This window comes from Pongo pygmaeus, chromosome 15 (assembly GCF_028885625.2).
Source record: "Pongo pygmaeus isolate AG05252 chromosome 15, NHGRI_mPonPyg2-v2.0_pri, whole genome shotgun sequence".
In the NCBI taxonomy this organism is placed as follows: Eukaryota; Metazoa; Chordata; class Mammalia; order Primates; family Hominidae; genus Pongo; species Pongo pygmaeus.
This window is the reverse complement of record NC_072388.2, coordinates 39,838,119-39,850,724: the sequence shown is the minus strand read 5'-3', so window position 1 is coordinate 39,850,724 and position 12,606 is coordinate 39,838,119.

Below are 12,606 nucleotides of genomic sequence, written 5' to 3'. Positions count from 1 at the left end.
GGAAACTGGATTGAAAGCTGGATGCTAGGTGGTAGGGTAGGCTTCCTCTCTAGCTGTGGACTTTCTTTAGCCTCTCTCAGCCTAATGAGTTTCAGCAGTTTCAGCAATAATAAAAATTACTATATCATGGACTTTTGGAGTGGTTTTCAATTTCAGAATTTACCAGTTCACCAAAAGTGAAGTATAAATTTGTCATTGAAATTTTAATTTGAAAAAAGGGCAAAGTTAGTATCATTTACATAATTTATTATATTCATGAGATAAAAACAAACTTCTGAGAAGATTTTTAATATCATTAGGCACCATGATCATTCCTCTTGGGAGAAATGAATGTATAGTATGATATAACATAATGACTTTAAAAACTCAATAATATCTTTATAATATACAATAAAAAGCTCGTAGGACTATTTATTACAAGAATCCTTAATATAAATAGATGTTATTACTAAAAAGGATAATTAAAGAATATTACATTTTTCAAGGGTCCAACAACACGCAGTGTAGATAACTATATAAGTTTTTTGCTTTTTATAGGAAGGAGAAAAAATGGATTTTTCTCGGACACTCTAGTCAATGTGCAATCTTTTCCTTTTAGTATGATATAGCTACCATTAGTCTAGAAACAACTAATTTGGTCTTAACATGCTCAATATAAAATGATAATATAGACGAGGGATCACCAAACTTTTTTTGTAAAGGGCCAGATGGTAAATAGTTTAAGCTCTGCAGGCCATATTGTCTCTGTTATAATTATTTAATAACCACTCAAGGGTGCAAGCAGCCAGAAACAAAATGAATGGGCATAGCTATGTTCCAATAAAGCTGTACTTACACACACACATACAAACACACACACACACACACACAATACAACAAGTCAGATTTGTCCTTGGGGCATAGTTTGCCCATCCCCAAATGCATGAATACACAAAATAATCATGATATTCTCATTTGGGAAAAAGTATAATGAGAAACATATAGTACTTATATGTCTATAGCAATGATCAAATCTTACCATATATGAATTATAAAGTACAAATTATTTGGCTAGCTTACCTGGCAAACCATAACTCCCTGGGAAGTTCTTCCTTATCGATTTTTCATGGTCATATCTTAAGTTAACTGTGTTAAGAATGCTCTTTATGGGGACTGCAAAATTCCTAGCCAGCATCCTGCTGATGCAATTATTGTGGGTATGGTGGTAAGGTGGGGGCTGGGAGGACTGGGAGTGTTATTCTTGGTAACTTTAGGGACTAAACAACGACTGGCTTTTGCAAGCCAAGGATTTTTCTGTGAAAGTGATTCTTTGACAACTTAGTTTTGGGGTTACATATAACTAATAAAAGGTAGAGATCTTGCCTAGATGTAGGTTGAGTCTGAAGACTGTGGTTCTTTCCTTACGGACCATGCTCAGCTCCATCACAGTCCCTCATCTCCTCTAAATTATTGGAATATCTTTGGAAACCATATGATTAAAGAGGCTCAGGTGAGATGGCAACATCTTATTCCTGTCGTTGACTGCAGGCTTGTGTCCTTGTATGCCAAGATAACTGTCCTCTTCTTTCTTTTTTTAAGTTTTATTTTATTTTTCCATAAGTTATTGGGGTACCAGTGGTATTTGGTTACATGAGTAAGTTATTTAGTGGTGATTTGTGAGATCCTGGTGCACCCATCACCTGAGCAGTATACACTGCACCACATTTATTGCATTTTTCCTTTGCCCCGCAACTCTTCCCCCCAAGTCCCCAAAGTCCACTGTATCATTCTTAAGCCTTTACATCCTCATAGCTTAGCTCCCACATATCAGTGAGAATATACAATGTTTGGCTTTCAATTCCTGAGTTACTTTACTGAGAATAATAATCTGCAATCTCATCCAGGTTATTGCAAATGCCGTTCATTCATTCTTTTTTATGGCTGAGTAGTATTCCATCATATATGTCTCACAATTTCTTTATTCACTCATTGATTGATGGGCATTTGGGTTGACTCCACGATTTTGCAATTGTGAATTGTGCTACTATAAAGATGCATGTGCAAGTATCTTTTTTGAATAATGACTTCTTTTTCTCTGGGTAGATACCATGGAGGAAAAGTTAAACATTAAATTTGATCTCAGTTGAACATGGACACAAACAATGGTTACCAAGTCCTGGAACAGGTTGTGTTAGCCCCTTGAGGCTTCATCCAGCTCTGTTTCCGAGAAATCTGTACTTCAGTCTATTCCTATACGTTAGTTATTGAATAACAATAGAGAATCACGAAAAACAAATTGACCTTTTTGTGTTCCTTGAGCTCAGTGGGGAAGGGCCCTCGTGACTGGGCCTCATGCCAAAAAACTTGTTACAAAAAGAGCTAGGGTCCCAGGCTGTGCCAAAGCTTCATGAGACCTCTCCTCATCTGTGCATGGATGAGTGGCCAAGTGTGGAGCCCAGGCTGTTCCTTCTGACTCTGGAGCCTAGGCTGTTGCTTCCCAATCTGGTGGTGAATCCTCCACAGTCTAGTGAGTGTAAATATCTTTTCCCTTCTCCCCTTCCTATTACAATTTGCTTATTATATCAGTCTGCTTATTATATCAATCTGCTTATTATATCATCTGCTGATTATATCATTTGCTTACTATATCTGCATTGCCATTACATGGGATAAAGGTTGTTTACCCTTAAACGTATTGTGTGTGCACCTTTTCCTCGCCCCACGCACATTTCTCGCATGGAACAGATACCCGGTAGTAGGATTGCTGGATCAAATTGTAATTGTATTTTTACTTCTTTAAGGACTCTCAACACTGTTTTCCATAGCAGCTGTACTAGTTTACATTCCCACCAGCCGTGTAGAAGTGTTCTATGATCGCTGCATCCATGCCAACATCTACTTTTTTTTTTTATTCTTTGATTATAGCCATTCTTGCAGGAGTAAGGTGGTATCACATTGTCGTTTTGATTTGTGTTTCCCTGATCATTAGTGACGTTGAGGATTTTTTCATATATTTGTTGGCCATTTGTATATCTTCTTTGGAGAACTGTCTATTCATGTCCTTAACCCTGTTCTATTCTTTCAAGGCTGCCATTAAGAAGCCTCTATCACACAGCCACATCTAGAGCTAAAGGAATAAGAAATATAATATTTATCCTTGGGAGTGATGGGTCCAGATAATAACCAGGGTTGTTTTGTTTTTTTCTTTTTCTTTTTTGTTGTGGTGACTGGGTAGAATGATTAGCAGAGAATACGTAGTCTCTGTCACCGTGTCTTAGTCTTTGTGAGTATGGCTTGATCTAGGAAGTATTTTAGAATACCAAAAATACAGTTGTGATGCATGTATTTTACAAAATAGGAATAATGAAAAATAAAAAATAATAATTCCTTGATTAACTGAAATTTGATTTGATTTTTGTTAGCTCAAAATCATACTCACTAATAGATATGTGGAAATAATTATTCCATACTACCAGTTGCACAGATACGTACACTTGAACAAGCAATCAAACTGAAAGTAGATTGGCTATCATGATATTTGTTTATTTTTGTATACATTTAAGGCATACAAGCATAGTTTTATTACGTGGATATATTGGGTTTTAGTGTATGGGCTTTTAATGTAATCAGCACCTGGATAATGTACATTATATGCATTATGTAATTTCTCATCCCTCACCCCTTTTTTATCCTCCCACAGAATCTCCAACGTCTGCTACTCCACATTATTTTGTTTTGTTTTTAAGTTAAGACAAGCTGCCTTGCTAGGATATGTACCACAATGGAAGTGTTTCTTCTTTCAGTCTGAGGTGAGCTTAGTACATAGGTATAAAACTAGCTTTGATTATCTGTAGATGATTGTTTTGACTCTGTTCCCATATATAAAGGAATGAGCAATTGACACTCAAGTTCTTTCCACTCAACATTGCTGAAATTGTTTTACTCAGAAAGATTTTTAAGTCAGGGATAATCCAGTGTTGTCTCAGCTTAAACAAAATATGCATAATATATTCATGTAGAGAGTGTATCACTTTGGGCAACATTATTTTACAACAATTCTGGATTTTGGGAAATATACACAAAGGAACGTAATTTGGGAAATATACACAAAGGAATGTAATCTGGATTTTGGGAAATATACACAAAGGAATGTAAATAAGATGTCATTATAAATAAATACACTACTTATAAACTTATGAAATATTTAAAATATATATAACAAGATGTATTTTGGTTTGGAATAGTTGATGTGTAGCCCTTCTCTCCCAATTGTCAGAAAACTAAAACGTTAGCTTTCTGTTCAGCTTAAACCTACTTCTAGAAAACAATATATCATTATTTCAAAGTTTGCCAGAATTTGAGGTAACGAGACAGTTCTGCAGACAACCAAGTCTGCCCTCAGTTTCAATAATTCACACTAAAGACTCACAGATCTCACAGAAAACTATTATATTTATGGCCATGTTTATTACAGGAAAAGATACATTAAAATTAGCCAAGGGAAGAAACACAGAGCACAGACTTTGGGAAAGTTCCAAACAGAAAGCTTTCTTTTTCTTCAGGACACGTTATGCTCCAGTGTTAGTATGTGACAATTAGCATAGCACATTGCCAATCTAGGAAACTCATACAAGCTTCAGTCTTCAGAGTTTTTATTGTGACTTCATTACTTAAGTATGATTGATTGATTATATTGTTCACATGATTGAACTCAGTCTCCATCTCCCTCCCTTCCCAGAGGTGGAATGATATAGCATGACCAAAAGGCTCAATCTAATTCTTTCCTTTGGTTATTCTTTCTGGCATGGCCAGCCCCTACTCTAAGACTATCATGTGTGGCCAGCCCCACACTGAGTCACTTTGTTAACATCAACTATTAGGTATAGTGTGAGCAACTCATCAGAAATTATATGGAAACTCTTAGCACTGGGGAAATTCCAATGCTTTAGACTTTACCTCCTGGGAGCCAGAAAAAAATGTCAGATGTCTCTCTGAGTGAGGCCAAATTTCCTTCGATACAATTATCAATACATAATGACCTGCATGCAAATGACTAATGCTGATTTGTTATTTAAAAACAAATAGATAACAAAAACAAATATTTGTTTTCTCTATTAACAAAGACTCATACAAATTGGTTTCAATATGGTTATAAATAATGTTTAAGAAATAAGGAGGATGATGAGAATCTGTTTTACATCTTTTGAAATTTCTCACTGCTTCATTTAAGCAATGTTCCTGCCATGTTTGATACTACGCTACAGCTAGAAGATGCAGTTTCTGAGTGCTGACAGTAATCATAGTCTTTATTGAACTTGTGTAGCTTGGGCTATAAATATTATTTCTAGCCACAGTGGCCAAGGTCCAGATAGTTTTGGTATAATGATAAAAAAAATAAGCAATTTTTCCTCAGGGAGTTTATAATAAAGTATTGCAATCATCTGTGTGGAAAAAAATGGTAACTAAAAACATCCTGGTCCTCAGAGTATTTAATCAGTAATAGTGGATTACTACTTGTCCAAGAAAATAGCAGGCATTCTATTTGGATAGTATATGCAGGAAAGAAAGAAATTGATGTTTTTAAGGAATAGGAGGTCACCATTTCAGAGTTGGTCAAAATTATTGGGGCTATGTATGAAGAACATGCTATCAATAATTGGAGATTACCTTATAGGACTTCTTAGGATACTTTAATAGATTTAAGTTTTTAAGTCACTGAATATTAAGAATGTTAATATCTCACAGTCAAATATGTATTGAAAATTACAGCAATTAAACCATTTTCTAAATATATTGGAAGAGACCCTTTTAGTAGTCAGCGTAGATCTAGGCCTCTGTAACTTCACTTGTCAGATTTGTGCTTCAAACAATAGATATTTCAAAATCTCCCTTCTGTGCCAAAACTGACAACATGGCCCAAATTTCCACTTCCCATGAAACTTTTTATTATTTTTTAAAAGTTTTTGCAAATAGAATTTGTAAATGTCCTTAAAATTTAACATACAATGTTAAAAGTATTCCAAATATTTTAAAACTAGAGAAAGGAGTACAAAAACAATTATACTTATCAGAGATTATAGAGACAGCATTTTGCAATATTTGTTAGAAATTTTTTTTCTGTTAACAAATGAAATGTTAGAGATAAATCTAAGATCCACATAAACATCTTTTTTACCTCCTTCCTTGCTAGACTTAAGCACTATCCTGAAGTTTTTGGATATCATTCCATTCATATATTTGCATTCTAGTGTAATTAAATATAGCCAATCCTTATTATTTTCACAGATTACATATTTGTGAATTTGTCCTCTTGCTGAAATGTATTTGTAATGTCACAATCGATACACACTAGACCTTCATGGTCACTCATAGAATTGCACAGAAGCACAAGAAATTTTAATTACCCAATGTGTCTGTTTCTAGTTGAGGCTGAACAAGGTGACACTCATTCTACTTTCTTTATTTGGTTCTCATACTATAAATATGTGTCATTTTTACAGTTTATTTATTGGCACATTGTCTGCATTTTTGGTCTTTTTTTTTTTTTTTTTTTTTTGATGGAGTCTCGCTCAGTCAATCAGGCTGGAGTGTAGTGGCACAACCTTGGCTCACTGCAACCTCTGCCCCACCAGGTTCAAGCGATTCTCCTGTCTCAGCCTCCCGAGTAGTTGGGACTACAGGTATGCGCCACCAGGCCCGGCTAATTTTTGTATTTTTAGTAGAGACAGGGTTTCACCATGTTGGACAGAATGGTCTCGATCTCTTGACTTCGTGATCCACCCACCTCAGCCTCCCAAAATCCTGGGATTACAGGTGTAAGCCACTGTACCTGGCCGAAAATGGCTCTTAAGCATGGTACTGGACGGACTGGCTGTCTAGTTTTTTTTAAGCACAAGAAGGCTGTGATGTGCCTTATAAAGAAAACACATGTTTTACATAAGCTTTGTTCAGGCATGAGCTGAACAAAGTGCAATTGGCCATGAGTTCAATATTAATGATTCAAAAATATACTATATCCAGACAAAGGAAGAGGAAACTCATCGATTATACAGGAGACCACATCAGAAATTGCTCACATCACATTTACAGCATGTCATAAAGTTATGAAAATATGAAAATGTGGCTAGATTTATGAATTCATGAGATAACAATCAATTTTTAAAAGTATAGTTGACAGCATTGACTTATGAGGCTGAAAGACAAAAAAAAAAAAAAAAAAAATGTATGGTCACATTACCCAGGGTCAAGACAATGTTAAAACCTTCTAAGTTAATGCTGGGTGGCTCACGCGTTTCAAAAGACGACACGGCCTAAGAAATGTTAAACATGCAGGTGAGGCAGTTTCTGCAGTACGGATAGTACTGCCATGAACATAATTTTACATATCTCCTTACACACATGTATGAGAAACTGTCCAGGATAGACGTTGTTAAAGCAAACTAAATATGGCCTGAGAAGGACTTTGTACTTCTATATTTGAGTCTTTGTGGATGAACTGTAACGTGGCTTAACAGTCAGACAACATTGACAACCTAACTTAAGAGTATGCACCTGTAACAATAGCTAAGTCTTGGCCAATCCCAGTGGCCATACTTCAACCATTCATACACTGCTGAGTGTTCAAACTGTGTTCCAGTAAGTCATATGCTGAGCTGTAGCCAACCCTGCCATTCTGTATTTCACTTTCAATTTCTGTATGTCATTTCCCTTTTTTTGGTCTATAAATCTTCTGCACTGGAGTCTATGTTAATCTGCTGTGATTATGGGGGCTGCCTAATTCGCTGATTGTTCATTGCTCAATTAAACTCCTTTAAATTTAATTCAGCTGAAGTTTTTCTTTTATCATAATGCATCAAATTCCTGGGTTATAGAATACAGCCATGCTCCACTTAAGAAGTTGTATCAATCATCCATTACCACAATAATGATGTATAACAAATCACTGCAAAATTTAGTGGCATGTAGGAGAAGACATTTACTTTCCACTTATATGTCTGCAACTTGGTTGATGTTCAGATAATCACTTGGCTGGGCTTTGCTTTAAACTGCGGATTGGGTCACAGTCATCCTCATGTGTCTTTTATCCTTGTTGAATCAGCAGCTACCTAAGGCATGTTCTTCTTGTGATAAAAGGAAGGAACACTCAAGGGAAGCACATTGAAAGTCTCTGCTCATGTCTCATTTTGTCTCATTTGCTAACATCTTATTGACTACAGAAATTCACTGGTCAAGCTCAATACCAAATTCATGGTGAAAGATACTCTTTCTATGAAGGTTAGAAGGAAAGGGGGAAATAATATTTGCTGAATCATAATCAAAGCTAACACATTACTTAGCTCCATGTTTCTATTCAAGTGTTTTACCAATTTATATTTTTAATATATAATTTATAACATAAAGCATATGAATTCCTTTTTCTTATGTCTGTGCAAATGATAAACATCAGTGTTTTTAGTTTTACTCACATTTTATTATTTGTACATTATTTTAGACTTCATATTTTCATGCAAAGTGTGAGAGTGCTTCCTTGGCAGCATTGCAAAAGACTTCTCTCCTACATCTGGATAGCAGACAGAGCTGAATATTAATTTTAGGAGTGGCAGAATTTCAAAGAAACCTTATTATTTAGCCCAAGAAAGTCAGAGACCTGACAGGGAAGTGGTCAGATGTGAGATTTGGGATAGGGATACTAGGTATATGTACTTCAGAAACTTTAACCTCCAGGTTCCTACAGCTAGGGGAAATCTCAGCATAATTGCATAATTTAACTAGAGGATTTCTGTTCCTATTAAAGGTAGAAAGGGGAAATATACTAAAGAAACTGTAGGTACTAGCTAAAATTACCAGCAGAAACTGGGAGAACAAGCCCAGTAATAGATCTCAAGTGGCCTGGATCAAACAAACAAATGAAAAACACTTCCTCCTAGATGAGAGAAAGTTTGTTCCCGATTTGAGTTATGTTGAGATTTTTTCCTAAATTGTGAGTTAAACATACGGGGGCTCCTTTCTGTGACATAGTATTTAACAGCTCAGCAAAGGACCTGGGAGAATGTTGTAATACACTCACTGGATGGATCCTGGAGGCTGTATAAAAGTGACAGCACATATTAAATGATGCCAGATCTGCTATGCCCTTTGGAGGAAGAGAAAAAGCTCAGAGAAGTCTGTGTGCTAGAATAGGTGTACTCTATATGACCAAAATGTCCCAAGCTCATTATATTCTATAGGAAAGCTGGAGGGCATTCCATTTACCAAGTCAGTGAGAAATGCCCTGGTAAGAGAGGCACAAGCATTATTGAGAAGCTAAGAGGTTGTCATCTTTTGTAGGCTGTGGTACTGAAAAGAAATGCTGTAAAACAATTGGGCATTCTAGTAACAACAAAGATAACAGAATTTCAGAATCATTGAGCCAAGTAGGAGCATTTGATTGTCAGAACAATGTGGATGTAATTATAAGTAGCATATATGAATGGCAGCAAGGAAGCCCTGACTTACAGGGATCTTTGGAACTTACATAGAGAATATAATATTCATAGAGGCAAAGTGTTTTGGAAGCCAGCAATAATATCTGTATCTATATATCTCAGTCTAGCTATATCATCTATATCTATATATTTGTCTTTCTATATCTCTATATATTTATCTGTCTTCAGACATACACATATATATTTACACAAATATGTTCTTGATCTTTTCTATATATGTACATAGGAATATGTACCTGTATACATTCATATGCCTAGAACTCATGTACATTTAAACATGTGTATATGCACACAAGCACATACAGAAATACAAGGCTTATCTCAGTCTTCTGCTCATCCATTATTGATCATTTCTATATATCTAGATTATGTATTTTCTATATATATTGATTCTGCATATATATTCTTTATATACAGAAAATATCAAGAATGGATGAGCAAAAGGTTGAGGCAAGCCTTCCCAAGCTAACTCACATTTCACATGTCCCTTACCCACTTTTCTGAACTGAACCTGTTCTCAGAAACCAGTGACTGAAGGAGAGGTTGAGACCTCAGGTGAAAAGACCATGGGGCACCACAGGGAGCATTTGCAGTAGTGAGTCCCCGACTTCCTACAAAGGGCCATGTGATTATTCTATTGGTTAGTCATATGCTTTTAAAAATGGGAAAACATGTAGGTTTGTGAAGGCTATTTGATTCAAGGTGTCTTTGTCTGTTCCAGCTGCTGAAACAAAATACCAGAGACTAGGTGGCTTATAAACAACAGAAATTTATTTCTCACAGTTCTAGGAGTGAAAAGTCTAAGATCAACCAGCCAGAAGATATGTCATCTGCTAAGGGACCACTTCCTCATAGACAGCCCTCTCTTCACTCTAGTCTTCCATGGCAATTGGGTCATGGGCCTCTCTGAGGCCTCTTTTACAAGGGCACTAATCCTGCCCATGAGAGTTTCACCCTCATGATGTAATCACGCCACCTCCTAACATCATCACTTTGGGGGGTGGGGTTAGCTTATGAATTTGGGGTGGGGGGACACAAACATTCAATATATAGCATAAAATTTGATTTGACGTAGATACATAGATAATTAAAGTATAATCATAGCTCCATATTAAGCTGGGGGTGTTTAGGGGCCAAGTAATATTCAGAATCCTAAATGAGGTCCATCTCAAAGGATGCTTGGCTTCTTTGGCACCCATAGTAAATTCTTTTATGTTGTCTCTGCATCCATTTTTTAATACAAGTTCAAAAGCGCTTCTCATATCAGAAGCAGGGCTCAGTCACCCTTGACAGTTTATAGTTCCACACCCCACCCATGGTTCAAGCCAGTGGCCAGAGATAAGAACTTAGGGGCATCTGTCTCACCTAGCAGACTGAGCAATTGGATTTCCATTTCCTTTAAAGGGACTTTAAGTTTTCAGGCATTTGCCCACAAATTTAAAGTGACCAATACCTTATTCCCTTATGTATACTGCCAGCTGCTATGTGCATGTGCTCATGAGTGCTCTCTCTCTCTCCTTCTGCCTGCTGACTCTTCATTCCTGCTTTGAGTGACCCAGAAATGGAGGACTGCCCTCCCAGCTAATTACACCCTCCTTCCCCAGGATCTGTAAGTAAACACCTTTGAACTTATTTCCTTTAGTGGTGATGTATTAAATTTGCTCCTTCCATCTAAACTAGGTGCTACCCCAGGCCAGGTTTCCCAGAAATCTCCCCCTATCCTTTGTTACTGAGAACACCAAGGAGAACATTGTGCCCTCCCAGCAACAAAGCAATGGTCATGCAGGTATAAACTGAACATGGCTGAGATAAGAACTACAAGGGCATCTATCAGTATAAACACATTTTCTGCATGAGGGATCCCCTGGTCTCATGTAGGACATCTAGGAATTAGGCTATGCACTAGGTAAAAGAAGTATTCCATGAAAGGCACACGATGAACACCCATGTCCAGTTCCCCTTTGTTTTCTGTTAGGGCAGGTTGCTACCTGCTCTGGTACTGGAACCTTAATTTACCTGCAGGCTCTCCACATAGTACCCCAGTTGTCATTCCCCAGTGTCAACGTGGTGTAATTATAATGGACATAGCATTTGACAGAACCTTCACATTGGTTCTTCAGCCTTTAGGGTAAGTACGATTTAATAGAAAAGGTCAAGTAGAAACCCTGATGCTTCCCCACTATAGTAGCAGTGGACCCCTTGCCATGGGAAGCATTGGTCCTACCATATACTGCATCATTCTGAAATTGCCATCAAATAGAGAATTAGAGCAGCATCTTTTAGTACACCTAGGTACGCCCTTTAATACGCCTAGGTACCAGCTTGGAGATGACACCCTCTGAGAATGGGCTATTATCCTTCAGGGTACAGTATCCATCTTAAATGATGCTCACTATATGCTGTTGTGTTACTAAGTAGAATATATGGATCTTAAAATGAGATCATAGAAGTAGAAGTACCTCTAGTCACCATTGCTTTCAGAAACCAACAGAGGTGATTTATACTCCTACTCCTTAGGATCAATGGCCATAGTGATGCTGGCTCTCAAACAGATAACACTTTTCCCAGGGAAAGTGAGGAAAACTAAGAATCCTGCATAACATAGAGCTCAAGCTTCCATCTGTTCATGTGGGTCTTGAACAATAAGCACAGAAAGGAGCTACTACACTGTGGAAGTAATTGACTTTAGTCATGATGAAAAGTAAGCTGCTGCTTCACAATGGGGACAGGGAGGAATATTTTTGGTGCTCAGGTAATTTACGGGGTCTTATTTTTGTAGCTTCTTTCTCCACTTATCTGTAAGTGGACAAATGTGGGAAAATGATTTGATAGGGGCATGGTACCCAGGAACTCAGATCTTTGAGTTATAAGAGACTGGGTCACTCCTTAGGAAATATCACATACAGATATAGCACAAGGTACTAAGAGAAGAAAGAAGGAATCTAGAATGGGTGGTAGAAGAAGGTGATGACAAGTACCACTTATGGCCTCAGAATCAACTGCAGCAGTGGGGTCTGAAGTTTTTGTCTCCCTAACCTTCCTCTTATGAGGAAAAAAATCAACACCATGGATTTTGAATTCCTGGTTCAGATATTTAATTTAATCTCAAGTGTAGGACAGGGAAAAACAAGCTAGAGCCCAT